Source organism: Pteropus vampyrus, unplaced genomic scaffold (assembly GCF_000151845.1).
Source record: "Pteropus vampyrus isolate Shadow unplaced genomic scaffold, Pvam_2.0 Scaffold15, whole genome shotgun sequence".
NCBI lineage: Eukaryota > Metazoa > Chordata > Mammalia > Chiroptera > Pteropodidae > Pteropus > Pteropus vampyrus.
In genome coordinates, this window is record NW_011888796.1 from 2129044 (window position 1) to 2145120 (window position 16077).

The window sequence follows — 16077 nt, forward strand, 5'->3', positions numbered from 1 at the left end:
TAGGGCACTTCGGTTGCTTCCATGTCCTGGCCACCGTGAATAATGCTGCTATGAACATTGGTGTGCAAATATCTTTTCAGATATAGTTTTTCAAGTCTTTGGGGTAAATTCTCAGTAGAGGGATTGCTGGATCATATGGTAGATCCATCCTTAGTTTTTTGAGGAACCTCCATACTGTTTTCCATAGTGGCAGTATCAATTTGCAGTCCCATCAGCAGTGTATGAGGGTTCCTATTTCTCTAAGGTGGAGACTTTAAACTCTGCATACTTTGTTTCTGTTCAATTTTGCATAGTTTCAGGGAAGGAGATTAGAAAACGTAGTAGTATTAAAAGACTAAGGCGAAGTAGGGAAAGATGGAAAGAACATTCTGCGCCTTCCCAGCTCTGGACAACTTACTCCAGCAGTGCACAGACCATCAGTCGGGCATGTATTTCAGGCATGTCTCACCTAGGCGTGCCACCAGAGCAGGGGACAGGAAGAGTTTCTTCTGCACAAAGTCCAAGTTGTGGGTTAAGGATCATCTTTGCTCTGCCAGAAATAAAGTGATAGGATACAGAGCTGGAACCAGACTGTCAACTCAGCATACTGAGGGAACCCACATATTGGGAGCTTTGCTCATGTAGAAGTGAGCTTTGGAGTTTTCAACGAGGTGGGATGGATAGCGCACCTTTCCAAAAAGGAATTTCTGCATTTCCAGGTTCAGAATTTTTTGATCCAGGTCCAGAAGAGGGAATACTAGTCCTTTTCCCTTTGCAGAGTGGGGCCCACCTAAAGTAACCAGGTAAAGCCGACGTAGGTTTTGTATATAAGAAGGGAGGTAGGAGATGGAGCAGAACACATAGATTGCTAGGACAGGAAACGGATAGGCATTGCTCTGGGGGTGACACATGCCCGCTGCTCCTTCTGAACATTCCACGTTGCCCCAGTGGCCACTGGAGGAACTCTCAGATGGCTTCTGGAGTGATCTGGTTCTGAAAGCAGGAATCTCCCTGCAGGGCACTGGGGATCGTCCCTGTGTGGACCTAGGATCTCTGGAACAAAAAATACTCTTGGGAAGAACAGAGCTTTTGGGAAGCAAAATTTTAGTGTCAAATAAATCCATTGGAATATTCAGAATAAGAAATTTCCCTAAATCCATTTGTCATTCAAGCCAGTGGGGTAGTAATGCATATGTGTAGTAATAGTCATAAGATTAGAAGCCATTTATAGAGGCGAGGATCACAAAAATTTTTCTAGAACCTTTTCCTCCCACTCTAAATCCCTGCTTCATTGACGTGGTTTTATGATTCTTAGTCTTTTCTTGAGCTAGATCGTTCAATATTTCTCTCCATTTGTGTTAAGAGAAGGATGCTTGAAAGGACCGCATTGTTCACAATATTTATAGCAGCAATACAAACAAAATAAAGAAAAAGATACAACCTAAATATTCATCAACTGAGACCTACTAAGTAAATTGTTATTATGATTCACCTAGAAAATAAAATACTATGTGGCCATTAAAATTTATGTTGAAGAATTATAGTTAGTGACATGAAAAGATCTTCATTACTTAATTTCAGGTAAAATTATTTCTAGAAAAGTATGTATAATATGACTTATTTATGTATAATTATATATGTATATAACTATATGTATATCTATGTATGTAAATATAGGTAGAAGATTTTTCCCCAAACATTAACAGTGATTATCTTTGGATATGGAAATTTGGTGTAATGTTTTTAGTTTTTTCTATATTATATGCTTTTTCTATATTATATGAACGTTTTACAAGGAGTATGAATCATTTTTCTAATAAAGCTATTAAAATGTTTTAAAAGTTTTGATCTCATCAGTAAAGTAGAAAGCTGAGATTCACGAAAGATGAGAAATAACTCAACAAAGCCACAATCTGCCAATGGAAGAGCCAGAATTTGCCCTCATAACTTTCCATCTCTCAAGTTTAATGCCAACCCCTCTGAGTAACTACCTCTAACTGGTTAAGATTCTGGGAAGGGATATGGCCTGGGTCTGGGAGTGGGCAGGGCCTGGGGGAGTAGGGGACCCATGTTCAGATCAGAGGAGACTCACATGCTTTTGATATTGCCTGCATCTCCATTACCTCTTCAGAGCAATTAAGCTATGACCACAACAGCGTTACTGGATTCCTATTATACACTGTGTTCTTGTGGTCTGGATGTTGTCCAGGTCTTGAAGGACCAGACACAAGCCTGGGAACAGAGTTAAGTTGGGCCTAGTTCTAATCCAAACCCATTTTACACCCTGCAAGGAAAATGATGTATTCAGCCATGTTCTCCTCTTGAGGAAAGAAGGAACCTGAAGCTGATCGGGTGTAGTCCAGAGGCCTGACTCCATGAGGTTCTGGGTGGGAGCGGCACGGTAAATGATTTCCAGGAGCCCCATCTTCCTACCCTCTACCCTTTTCCTCCATACCCACCCATGTTCCTCCACACTCTACTGCAGCATCAGAGACCCTCATGACCCTTCCTTTGACATCCTTAGAGTTCTGGAACATCATCCAGCTCTATTCAGCCTGGTGGGCAAGTAGCAGTAGAACAAGGAGTGGGACCAACTGGGCCCAGTGTCTCCCTAGAACATGAATTGGGATTTAAATAGTAAAAGCTCAAAGATATACAATAGTATTTATCTCCATTATAAAAACTTACTGGGTCAAGGCGAGGACTCTGAGCAATCGGTTTCCTTCTTAGGCTATGCACTCTGAACACAAACATGCAGCCCCAGGGCAAAGCACTCAGCACTTCTGTGTTCTTCCTTTGTGTCATTGGAGACCCCACTATTCTTCCCTTCCTGGCCCTATACCCTTCTACTCTATTCCCTGAGAGGCCACAGCCTTATATACCTGACATTACTGACATTTTTCCATACCTGATATGGAAAAACCCACCAAAGATGGCATTGCCCCCTTCCCAGGTCTTTGTCTTGCTAAAGGACCTAAGAGAAAGCAAACCTTGACTTAAGCTGTGGGCAAGAAAGAGGAGCAAAGAGTCTTTTGACAGAAGTGTGTAAGTTTGCAAATACTGGTCAATTTTGAGCCAAAGCCTGAGGGTTTACTTTACAAATAGAGTGTGGTAGATATAAAGCCAGGTCATGGAAACAGACTCATCATAGAACACGAATAACCACACACCTCCCACAGCGCGGGAGGTGCAGAATTTAAAGCAGTGGGGGTAATGCTTTGCTACAGACCACTGGGTATTGTTCTCCTATCCACGTGTGCAGGTCTCAGTCTTTTCACCTGTATCACCCTAATCCTGAGCACAGTACATGGTATATTAACGGTTGCTGAATCGAATAGCAAATTCCTTAAAGTCAAGAGTCCAGTCCTCACAACGGCGTAGTGCTAGGGAAGAGAAGACACGAAATACATACTTATTAATTAATTAGCATCTGACACTAATAGGACAACCTCATGTGAACTAATTCCTCAGGTAAGATGGAGGCCCTGGGATCATCAACCGTTTAGGCTTATGCAGCTTTTCCTGAAGGTGGCAGAGTTTTTCTACAAGGGCCAAGATGAGGAGGGTATAAAGAATTGAAACAGGTTTTATTCTCTGTCATGCAGTCTGCATCCCCCCACCCCCACCCTGATCCCCCAGCTGGGTTGCCTCTCAGCCAATTTCTGTGGGAGAAATCTTTTGACTCAGATCTACAAAAAAAAAAAGATTTTTTTTCCCCCTACTCTAACCCGTCCTAGGACCGAGTGGAGCCAGGAATTGGGACTTGAATGAGATGTTGTGATAGAAACTCTTAACCTATTAATGTTGCCAAATCCCCAGATATCCTTCTGCGATCACTGCGTCTGGCCGAAATTTCTCTTTGAACTGATGTAGTGAAGTTGGGACAGGCACACAGTGTCCCCCCGGGCAGAATGGATTAGATAGCAGCATAAAAGCTTTTAGTTGCAAAGCCTTCTCATAAGCAGGCTCGCCTTAACAATACCTCTTTGTCCCTTCTCAGACGACTAAGCTCCTTGTATCCTGGCAAAGGGAGGCACGGAGGGGAGGTGACCAGCCTGGAGTTTGGTTTCTAGTCTCCAGGGCAGAAATTCTTTTAAATTTGCCCAGCACCTAGATTGACTGCTGAGTAGGAAATGAGAGCAGCTGGGGAGTGGGGGTGGCTCTCCCCATGATTCCCAAGTTTCATAATTAACTCTACCCCCACCCCCAAATTTATAACGTTCACAGTTAAACTTATACTCAGAAGTATGAAGTAGTGTAGTTTCAACGTATGTTTATATTTTCACTTTGATTTCTTTCAGCATTTTAGCTTTCTCCCTCCCCCTTAATTTACCGCTAGTTTAGTGAAACTGCACTAATTTTCAGGGCTGTCTTAGTGAAAATACATTAATGTCTTAATGCTTTATGGATGAATTCACATTATCACAGAATGGTAAGGTCTTCATCTTCAGGCTCAAGGTGTTCACGAATACTGCATAGTCCTTATCCACTGCATTTTCTTTCTAATGACTAAAAAAAAAGAGACAACATGATTTTTAAATATCCCCAAAGTGGGAACACACACAATCTTTTGAGAGCTCTGTGAAAATACATACCTGTTTCTCACATGGACAGATGGACAGCAAACCCACTGATAAACCTGCACTTAACTTGACCATTTTCCCAGGGCCCAATGCCTCTTCCCCACTCCGCTGGTACCCCTCTCTACTCCTCAGAGGCATTTTATAAACATTCAAGAATATCCTTAACAATTTTTTGCACTTACTTTCCATATCACAGCTCACTCATTTCTGAGCACAGCTCAAAGCTGTGCCAAGTCCACATAACCTCTGCCCATCTCCAGCTCTATACTGACCCCAGCACGAGCAGTGACTCTTTTCAACCATCTATACCTTCCCGTCTTGTTCTTTTCAGAGCTTCATGCTGCTTTCTCACGGTTTAGGTGTTTTTCCCTTTACTCTCTCTCATAGTCAAGAAACTTATAGAGGCACCGAGTCAGGGGCACATTCCCTGTGCTGCCTGCTTCCCCCGTGTCATGGATATTTGCATTTGGGGGGCTGCATAGCAGCCTTTCCCTTCCTTTGGTAACAACACTTTTGACTTCTCTTTCACTGCTTACCCCTCAATCGTGGTGTGTGGTGCCCGTAGAGCTTACGCCAGGGTATCCTGCAAGCCCTTCCCCGGCCAACAGGTGGATACATGACTCAACTTGAGCAAATGTGACCCTTTTACAATTGAGCAGAAGTGAGAAAAAGATTGAAGTTCTTCTGGCAGCAGAGCCCTGAGGAGACTTTCAAATGCTTCCCATTACCTCGGCCCCAAAGCTGTCCTGGTCCTCGCCTTTTCAAGTCTGTTTTGCTAGCAGTCCCATGCCATCCACAAGCTACCTGATCATATTCTTCTAATAAAGTCCTCTTAGGCTTTAGATTGCTAAAGTTGGTTTCTGTCGCTTGCAACCAAAGAATCCTAAATGATGTAGATTCACACTCCTTAGGCTCTTTACACCTCTGTCTTTCCTGTTTCAAGAAGGGGCTGTTACAAAGAGAGTCCCCCATTTCTCAAACTCTAGCCTATTACCTTGATCTACACTCTTACTGCCAAGATCATGCCCATATTTTCTGAAAGACAAGAATTTTTCTGTCTTTCTACAAAGCAAACCATCTACGAAGGGGTTGCTCTTGTCTACCAGAAGTAATTTTCTTGATGACTTTTAAGGGAAACAGGAAGATGTCTGTATGCTTGTCAGAGAGGATTGGTTCCCTGGGGGTTCCCTCAGTTCTCCCTCACCCAGCTTGTTTTCCCATGAAGCCAGTCTACATATTCCAAACTCAAGACTAACTTTGACTTCAATAATTCCTCTGCTCCTACCTCACTTCTTATCACAGCATCGGGGACAGACTCTACATACTTCTCTCTCGGTCTCTAATGTTCATGCTCCGCTCCCTACCAGGTCCTTCCTGATCTGGCTGAGAGCCCAGTCCCTCCAGCGAAATCACCTTCGTGAGCCACATCTCTCCTGACTTGTGGTCAGAGGCAACCCCCAGGGAACCAATCCTCACTAACAAGTATATAGAAAACACAAGAGCAACCTCTTATGGATGGTTTGCTTTGTAGAAGAGCAAGAAAGTTCTTGCCTTTCAGAAAATATGGCTAAGAATCTAATGTATTCAAGGCACTTTGGAGACTACAAAGACACTTGAAAGACATTCTTTTTCCCTGCTTGGTGGTAGAAGAGAGATGTTTCTGCTATGACAGGGACTTTTAACTATGTCTATGTGCCTGGCACTATGCAAAATACCTAACATAAATCATCTTATTTATGCTTAAAACAGCCATGGGGTTGGATATTATTGTCATTTCCATTTTGTAGATGAGGAAAGAAGCTCAGAAAGGTTAAATAGACTACCTTAAGTCATCTGGCCAAGATATGAAGTCTGAACTCAAATCCAGTTTGTTTTGATAAGACAAGAAGGCAAAGGAGAGCTGGCATCCTTTGGTGTGTGTCAGTGCAGTGCAGCTTGGTTTGTCCTATGGCCATCCACCTTGAGTCTGTACTTGAATCACTAAAGCACTATTACTGTGCCTACCTTCACTCAGGGTCACCCTCCCCACCCGTTCCCATAACACTGCATGCATATCTCAGCATTCTTTGGGTGAAAAGCCAGGGAACCACTCATTGCTACAGGTGCTATTTTTGGGTCTGCTTCTGCAGCAGACTGCTCTGCCCTGTACACACTTGGTCTTATTTGAAATCTTCTAGGTATAGTTGGAAAGGACCTCAGATGGGGTGCCAGATGATCTGAGTTTGAACTGTATTCTCCTTTTACTAGCTATATAACCTTGACCAAACCATACAATGTCTCTGAGCCTTGATTTCCTCATTTATAAAATGGGGATAAAAATTGCTGCTTTATCCAAAAAGAGATGCTATGTCAATTATAAGGCATTATATAAATTTTTGTTATGAAGAAGTCCTTCCTAATTTAGGAATGAGGAAAACCCAGATCATGGAGTTAAGTCCATGGGAGAGCTGAATAGTGACTGGCTGATGCCAAGTCTCGTGCCTTAGTTCCTCACTCTTCCTTCTTTCCGATCCTATAACTGGCACGTTGGCTTCTATATACTATGGCTTCTACACTAAGGATGAAAATACTAATATTATATAATATATAGACCTCAAAGTTTAATTTTTGTCTATGATTTTAAAAGAAATTCTAACATTTTTGTGAGCCCTAAAAATATCATGGGTGCGAGGCAGTGCACCTACCGTGCCTAATGGATAAGTCACCCGGAATTCAGATCTTCTGCCTTTCCAGCCTATTATGCTTTCCTCTACGCAATGCTGCCTCCCAGAGTCGGGGAGGGAGCTGAGTCAGCTGCCAGCCACAGACTGAGAACCAGAGCGGGAGAACTGGGACTCCAAGGCAAGGGGGCACAGGGGAGGTCCCTCTTCAGCAGGTGGGCTTTGTTGCCAGAATAACTGCAGCGCTCCTTGCCAAGGTATTCCTGAGAGGAGGCTGTCTCCTGCCTCTTCAACAGTATCCTAGGAACAGCCCACCTGACTCACTGTCGGCCTGACCCTTTCTCTCCACTTCCTGCTTTACCCTCAGCAGAAAACACTTTCCTATGGAAGGCTTACTGTGTACTGAGAACTTTACTGAGAACTTTATGTCATTGGGTCATCAAAATATACTTATAAATTGGCAATATTATCTCCATCTTACAGAGGAGGAAACTAACTCAGGGAAGCTAAGAGATCTTGCCCCTGGCACCACATGGTTATGTTCTTCCTATACTGGTTTGAGAAATCCAACGTAACTCCTTCTGTCCCCATCAAACCTCAGTGTTTTCCTTCCGGAAAAAATGACTTAGCCAGCCCAAGAACAGGGGGTGTATGGGATGGGCTTAGAACTCCTTGTCCACATTGCTCATCTCTAGATTGGGATATAACTTTGAATATCCCCGCTGGACAGGAGGTTGCTGGAAGACCCATGGCCCCATCAAACAATTAGGGGAAGACATAGAATCGTATTAGGTTCAGATAGTAGTAAAGCTACCCAGCTTCTCATCCAGAGTGAGGTGAGACCAGCTGGATGAACCTCGGTTTCCTTTTTTAGAAGAATCCATGCTTCCTTGGATCTCTGAGAACTATTTGTCACTGTGGCATGTGATAAAAAAGGAGAGAGAGCTAGGAGAGAAGCAGCCCTCAGATCTCATATCAGGCCTGGGGTTTGCGTGAGAGTTAGAAAAGGGCGCCCCCTCTGGACAGATTATTTACAAAAGGACACCTCCAGGGGACATTACAAAAAATTTTTAAAGTCCTTTGCTCTTGGCTGAGGCACCCAGTGCCAAGACCGAGGTTTGGCCTTGGGATAGGGGTTGGATTGCATTCTCACTCCCTGAATAGGCTTTCTGCAGCACCTAGGACCCGTATGAGGGGCCTGTCTCAAGTCAGGGCCGTCTGTCACGGATTTCCCACCTTCCCTATTCCAGAATCTCTAGGCTTTCCAGATGACATCCAATATTATCTGCCTTCCAACAGAAGACCCTAGATTGACATCAGAAAGAACATCTTCTGTTCATTCTTTGCGGTATAAACCAAATCGTGGGCGTTGGAAGTTCAGGCCAAATTTGCCATAGGCAAATTCCTTAATTTCCATAGGCCTCAGTTTCTCCCTTTTGAAAACCTAGCTAATAAAAACAACCTTGCAAGGCTGTTTCAGTGGATAGACCGCACAGAACTCAATAGTGGCACACAGTAGGTCTGCAACACCGTGCGGCCCATAGCCCTTAGGTAGCCGGAACCTGCAGGATACCACGATGGATGCTGTACACGCAGTCCCCACAACTCCTACAAGCCAGGAGGTCAGAGGCCCGGGCTAGTGCTCTCCTCCCAGCTCCTGCAGACACTTTGAATGCAAGCGGGGTGGCAAGGGCCGGGAGGGCCTAGGAGTTCTGCACTGCAGCCACCTGCGCGGAGGCCCAGGCCGAGGGCGCGCCGCCAAGAATCCCGGGCGCGGCCGACTCCCGGCTGCGGGAGGCAGCGGGGTCACCAGGGTAGAGCACCTGGCGCGCCAGCGGGCATACAAGGAGTTAAGCGGGGCCGGAGGCAGGGCTCCTGTCAGACGCGAGCATGTGCAGTTTGCACCGCATCCGTACTATGGGTGAGTGCCGCCGCCGCCGCCGCCGCCGCCGGGGGCTTCATTCGGCCGGGGCAGCGGCGGCTGCAGTCCCCCGGTCCCCGCGCCGCGGCGACCGGCGCGGACACACAATTCGAGACTAGGCGCGGCGCGGGAGGCCCGGCGGCGTGGGGGAGGCACCGCTGCCAACTCGGCACGGGGTGGGGGGCGGGCGGCGAGAGCCGGGGGCGTGGGGGCGGGGAGCAGGCGGCGCAGGAGAGCGCCCCGAGTACCGGCGCGGGAGGAGGAGCGGGAGCGAGCCGGGGAGACAGCGCTCCTGGCCGCACCTGCGCCCGGCAGGCGGCCAGCCCTGCCCTGCCTTTGCCCGCGGCCCCGGCTTCGGCCCCGCACCGGTAGGTGCCCGCGATGCCCGCAGAGAGGCCTTTCCGCCGCCGGGAGAGGTGGCCCCGCAGGGCGGGCAGCGCCGAGTGCCGGGGGCGCCGGCGATGATGTGGTTATGGGGAAGACCCAGCGACCGGGCTGGGGGCGCTGCCCCATCCCGCTTCTTTGCTTTCGGTTTCGAAGCGGCTGCCCCGGCTCGAGAGCTAGCGACTGATTAGATGGTGCGTCCCGGCTTGGATTCCCTGCGGGGGATGGGCGCATAGGGGGGCGTGTTGGGGAAGGGGTGCATGTTGGCAACTTTCCCCGCCTGAAACAAAGGCGCATCGGGGAGATGTGAGGGGAAGGGGCCAGCCTGCGATCTCCGGCAGCGGAAGGTTGGCACCCCGCTTCCTCCGGGCAGAGAGCAGCCCCGAGGCCGCCTCGGGAGGGCGAAGGGGGGCGCCAGTCTGGGTGGAAGCTAGGGAGCCAGGGCTTGGGAGTGGGAACCACAGACCTTCCTGAGTTTGAAGCTGAGGACTTTCCAGAAGGGAAGGGAACCGTGCCAAGATGACCCTGCTGCCTTCTCTCCGGGGTGCATGGAAAAATTAGGCGATGGTGCACTGCACTCCCTGGGGCCCAACCTAGCCCCCTGGCTGCCAGCTCTTCATCTGTCCTAGCTGATCTCGGGCCCTCAGCGGGAGATGTGGGGCTGGGCTGGGGACCATTACATCCCTGTTCACAGGCAAGGGTAGGGAGACATTGGCCTCTTTCCCAGGTGTCTTCCTTTTCTTCTTTCTATGCTCGGTCAGAAACTGACTCCTTCCTTTCCTTCCCAGAATTGTCTCCCTCTTTCTCTGCGGTTTTCTTGGGATGTTTGGTTGCCTCAGGTACAGAGCCTAGGTGGCAGGTTTTTCGGATGTCAGTTCATGCCCTCCCAAGAGGAAAAGAGCAGGACCCGGAGGATCTGAGCCAGTGTACCCGTGGGGGCTCTTCTTATCAATTCTCTTGTGTTCTCAGCACTTAGTAACAAATTAGCTGTTACTCTGGCTTTCAGACTTGGGTCATCAGGAGGCCTGGGTTCTCCAGGAAGAGAGGTCAAGGGAGGGCTGAATGGCCTGCTGGAGGGTGGTACAGTGTCTTTCTCTCTAGAAAACAAATGGGCCAAGTTCCAGGTTCCTGGTCCCCGACCTTGTGTCTCCAGGAATAAGGTGCCTCCAGCTCCAAGCAGCTTGCATATGATCACCGACTTCCATTCTGTGGCAGGAACGCCCATTGCCTTTCTTTCTCTTAGAAAGAATATCTCTTTTGAGAGTAGGGTTCCGCCCCCCCCCACACCCCCTGTTTGCAAGGCAGATCTACATCTGCTTGCCTGTGAAGACAGAAGGTACTGGGGCGGGGGTGGGGGTGGGGTAGCTGGACTGCTGGGTGACTCTCCTCCCTGTTCCCGTGAATGAGCTAATGATACAAGCAGTGGGGCCCCAAGTGGGCCCCGGGGACACCTTGCTCTACAGGAAGGGGAGGGTGGGCTGAGATGAAGCTTGGCCTTCCTCCCCAAGGCTTTGTATTTGGGGACAGAGATGAGTAACTGGGAAGACAACGGGGGCTGGACCAACTTACTTATCTGGTCCTTGGAGGGAAATGACAACCTGATTTAGTGTTGACTTTGGCACTTAAAGGTACAGGAGTGAAAGAGGTTCCAGACCGCTAAGGGGTAGCAGGAGAAAAAGAAGACCCCTGAGCTATTTAGATCTGTGGTCCTAGAACTTGTGGCTGAAGTCAGATGCAGGTGTTTGAGCAGAGAGCACCACCAGCCCCACTTCTGTAGGGCCCTTTCCCCTCTAAATGGGCAGGGTTGATTATCACTCAGCCCCCACTGGGCTTGTACCAAGCTGTGTATTCAGAGCTGAGCATAATGATCTGGAGGCCTGACCTCCCTACCCCCAATGGTGAGAAAAGGGGATTTTCCACGGATTGTTCCTCAAATGTACTGACTGTAAGATGGGAAAATGATACTCCCTCTGATTCTCTCTTTTAAAGTGATGAGGCATGAATTTTTACACTTATAAAGTGATTTAAGAGCCTTAAGTCCTAGAATAAAAGGTATTAAATGAATTAGGGAGCCTTATAGGATGTTTATTTCACTTGTATCGGATTTACGTGTTGTTTCTAAAGGGAAAGGTGTCATTTTGCGAGAAAGGGCTAAATTACAGCATTAGCGATAGGAGAAGCTCAGTGTTGGTTTTAAAAGTATAGTTTTTAATCAGAAAAGCACTTGCTGCAGCACGGAGGCAGCAAGTGTTGTTCGGTCTGCCTCTGCTCTCCAGATGTCTTATAGCTCCTTCCTAGTAGGAGTTTGCTCTGATACAGTGTCCGGCCTGGATATCAGTGATGGTCACCTTCCAAGCTCTGAGAAAGGTCTCTGATGACGTTGGGAACACTGATGTTATAAGCTGAGACCTGGACGAAGGCAGTAAAGTGAAGCTGCTTGGTCCTATCAGCAGCCATATCAGATCTGGCTGTCCTTGAGTGAAGGAAAATCTAACCCTCATACAGCCTGGCTGTTTTCAAATTTGTATCCCTCCCTCTCATTCCGCCTCCTCCACTCACCCCCAATTTACAGTTTGGGTTTTATTTTTTCATTGCAGGAACATTCTTTTTAAGGTGTGGATAATTTCTGACTTGGCGAACTCTCAGTTCCCTTTGTGGCAACACCTGGCCACGGAGGGAATGTAGGAAGGGATTCTGATATTCTGAGCAGGAAGAAATTCAGCCTTTCTGGTCAGGTCTTGCGCTTACTCTACCACCACCTCTCAGAAATCAGAGGCTTTGTCTTTGAAAAGTAAAGTGTAAGCTAATTTCTGGGGAAGGGGTAAGAGATGGCATTTTTGGTTCTGATTTCCCTTGAGGGAAACCGAGTCACACAGCGAGGTAGAACACTGGCTACTGTTTGTATGAATGTCTTTGTTGGGGAAGTTTTCCTTTCCTGGGATTTAAGAGTGTTTAGATTCAAGAGACCCAGGGGTTATACTTTTTCGTTATGAGATAAAGATGCACTGATAGAATTTAGGCTCCCATGTGCTTGGTTTCAGATGTACATTTGCCTCAGACTTTGAGCTGTGGGATGCTCCATGCTGTTGTGCTTCAAGGAAAACGAAGTGGTTTTCACCTCTGCAACTCACATCCATAGATAGAACCGAGGCCGAATAAGTAATCTATCACGTTCCCAGATAAAAAGGATGGCCTGCTTCCTTCCCTTTGCCCGTATCCATCCTGTAGGTGTGAACCCCCACTCTTCTCTGCCCTAAAACTGTCCTCGTGTTCATTTTAACATCAGTTTTTCTCTGTATAAATTCAGTGGGATCGAGGTCACGGAATGATATTGGCTTTCTGCTCCTGCAAAGGATGGTTCTGAAAGGTAACTTTCCATCCTCCGCTGGTGCTGGTGCTTCTACCTTTGTGGCTGGTCGTAATCCAGTGTGGCAATTCGAGGACTAACCAAAGTCATTGCTGATTTCTGTTTCTGAACATCCAGCTCCCCATTTTCCTTTAATGTGCTGGCTCCCCAACAGGGAGTCTGATATGTTTTCAAGACCGTTGGCTCCCAATGTGGCTGGTATTGTAGAAGGGACAGCATCCTTGAAATTAAGGTACACAGTCTACACAGGCAGGATTTGGGTCCTCAGATTGCTCTTTCCTGTTGCTCAATCCTCTAGAAGCATGATGGTTTTAAAAAAAAAATAAGATTTGCATTGTCAAATCCTAATTTAATGTCGGGAGATCTAATAGATAAGGGGGCCTAATCAGAGAGTGCACTTTCTGCCATTCCTTTCCACTCCGAAGCCCTGCTTTCAGAACGCACTGGATTAGCCATTTCTGACTGCTCCTGCAGTTGGACTTGAATGACGAATGCCTTCTAGCTGGTTCATTCATTCATTGTTTCCTTTCAGTTTTTAAGAGGCACCCCGTCACATGAGTTTCCGCAATGGTCCATTTCCATCAGAAAGGTCACTTACCCTGAGTTTTCGTAAGGCCTTGACACCAGCCCCAAGGAGCTAGGGAAGCCAGCCAAGAAGGAGATTGAAGGGCCACAAAGAGAGGATTCTTTTCTGGGCTTCTGAGTGGTGATTCATGCTTCAAGATAAAATGTGCTTCCTGGGGCTCCATGGTTTCATTGCTTGTACCGTCAGTGGAGGGAGAGGCCCTGGTGCAGCAAGAAGCCCACCTTATAGACTATAACTGCCATCCTTTGGAGCAATGGTGAGGACCTATTTTTAGCCAACCCTAGTCTTCTTTTTCATAACTTTCTTTGGCCAGACATTATTTTAGTCCCTAGTCTCTAGGACCCCCCTCCCTCTCATTCCGCCTCCTCCACTCACCCCCAATTTACAGTTTGGGTTTTATTTTTTCATTGCAGGAACATTCTTTTTAAGGTGTGGATAATTTCTGACTTGGCGAACTCTCAGTTCCCTTTGTGGCAACACCTGGCCACGGAGGGAATGTAGGAAGGGATTCTGATATTCTGAGCAGGAAGAAATTCAGCCTTTCTGGTCAGGTCTTGCGCTTACTCTACCACCACCTCTCAGAAATCAGAGGCTTTGTCTTTGAAAAGTAAAGTGTAAGCTAATTTCTGGGGAAGGGGTAAGAGATGGCATTTTTGGTTCTGATTTCCCTTGAGGGAAACCGAGTCACACAGCGAGGTAGAACACTGGCTACTGTTTGTATGAATGTCTTTGTTGGGGAAGTTTTCCTTTCCTGGGATTTAAGAGTGTTTAGATTCAAGAGACCCAGGGGTTATACTTTTTCGTTATGAGATAAAGATGCACTGATAGAATTTAGGCTCCCATGTGCTTGGTTTCAGATGTACATTTGCCTCAGACTTTGAGCTGTGGGATGCTCCATGCTGTTGTGCTTCAAGGAAAACGAAGTGGTTTTCACCTCTGCAACTCACATCCATAGATAGAACCGAGGCCGAATAAGTAATCTATCACGTTCCCAGATAAAAAGGATGGCCTGCTTCCTTCCCTTTGCCCGTATCCATCCTGTAGGTGTGAACCCCCACTCTTCTCTGCCCTAAAACTGTCCTCGTGTTCATTTTAACATCAGTTTTTCTCTGTATAAATTCAGTGGGATCGAGGTCACGGAATGATATTGGCTTTCTGCTCCTGCAAAGGATGGTTCTGAAAGGTAACTTTCCATCCTCCGCTGGTGCTGGTGCTTCTACCTTTGTGGCTGGTCGTAATCCAGTGTGGCAATTCGAGGACTAACCAAAGTCATTGCTGATTTCTGTTTCTGAACATCCAGCTCCCCATTTTCCTTTAATGTGCTGGCTCCCCAACAGGGAGTCTGATATGTTTTCAAGACCGTTGGCTCCCAATGTGGCTGGTATTGTAGAAGGGACAGCATCCTTGAAATTAAGGTACACAGTCTACACAGGCAGGATTTGGGTCCTCAGATTGCTCTTTCCTGTTGCTCAATCCTCTAGAAGCATGATGGTTTTAAAAAAAAAATAAGATTTGCATTGTCAAATCCTAATTTAATGTCGGGAGATCTAATAGATAAGGGGGCCTAATCAGAGAGTGCACTTTCTGCCATTCCTTTCCACTCCGAAGCCCTGCTTTCAGAACGCACTGGATTAGCCATTTCTGACTGCTCCTGCAGTTGGACTTGAATGACGAATGCCTTCTAGCTGGTTCATTCATTCATTGTTTCCTTTCAGTTTTTAAGAGGCACCCCGTCACATGAGTTTCCGCAATGGTCCATTTCCATCAGAAAGGTCACTTACCCTGAGTTTTCGTAAGGCCTTGACACCAGCCCCAAGGAGCTAGGGAAGCCAGCCAAGAAGGAGATTGAAGGGCCACAAAGAGAGGATTCTTTTCTGGGCTTCTGAGTGGTGATTCATGCTTCAAGATAAAATGTGCTTCCTGGGGCTCCATGGTTTCATTGCTTGTACCGTCAGTGGAGGGAGAGGCCCTGGTGCAGCAAGAAGCCCACCTTATAGACTATAACTGCCATCCTTTGGAGCAATGGTGAGGACCTATTTTTAGCCAACCCTAGTCTTCTTTTTCATAACTGTCTTTGGCCAGACATTATTTTAGTCCCTAGTCTCTAGGACCCCCCTCCCTCTCATTCCCAATCAAAAATGCCTTTCCAAAGGTAGGAATAAGGTAGCCAAGGAATTGGGATTACTTTCATCTTCCATCTTAAATATGGACAAGAAATATTGTCACCACTGGGCAGCATAGGCAAGCAGCAGCTCCAGGTTTTTGTTTTGTAATTATGTTTTTGCCTGCCGTAAAAAAGTAAATGACCTTCCTATGCTAATCTGTGGATGCCTTAAAGCTTTCATGTACCCTGCATGGTTTCTAGCACATGGTGACTGCTTATTAAATCATCAACTGTGGTACTTGGATCTGATCAGATACCCAGATTTCGAGGTCATTGGGCGATGATGCTGTTTGCATAGGAGCTGATGGTTGGCCAAAGCTGAAATCAGGAAATCTCGGATCCATTCCTGACTCACTGTGTGACCCTGGACAACCCATTTTGGCCCTCTATGACCTAATTCCACAAATGGAGCTTCAGCTGTCTTTAGTGATCA

The 16077-nt window shown here is 47.0% G+C and overlaps 1 protein-coding gene across 14 annotated transcripts in view; it reads left to right on the forward strand.

Annotated features, from left to right (window-relative positions):
- Window positions 1-8974: 8974 nt before the first annotated feature.
- TMEM229B (transmembrane protein 229B) overlaps window positions 8975-16077 on the forward strand; it is a 35237-nt gene continuing 28134 nt past the window's right edge. For 7 of the 14 annotated variants that reach the window (XM_023526934.1, XM_023526933.1, XM_023526929.1 and 4 more), the window contains exon 1: window positions 9154-9511. The gene's annotated coding sequence lies outside the window, so the exon portion shown is untranslated. The other 7 variants (XM_023526921.1, XM_023526923.1, XM_011384039.2 and 4 more) reach the window with 4 other exon arrangements.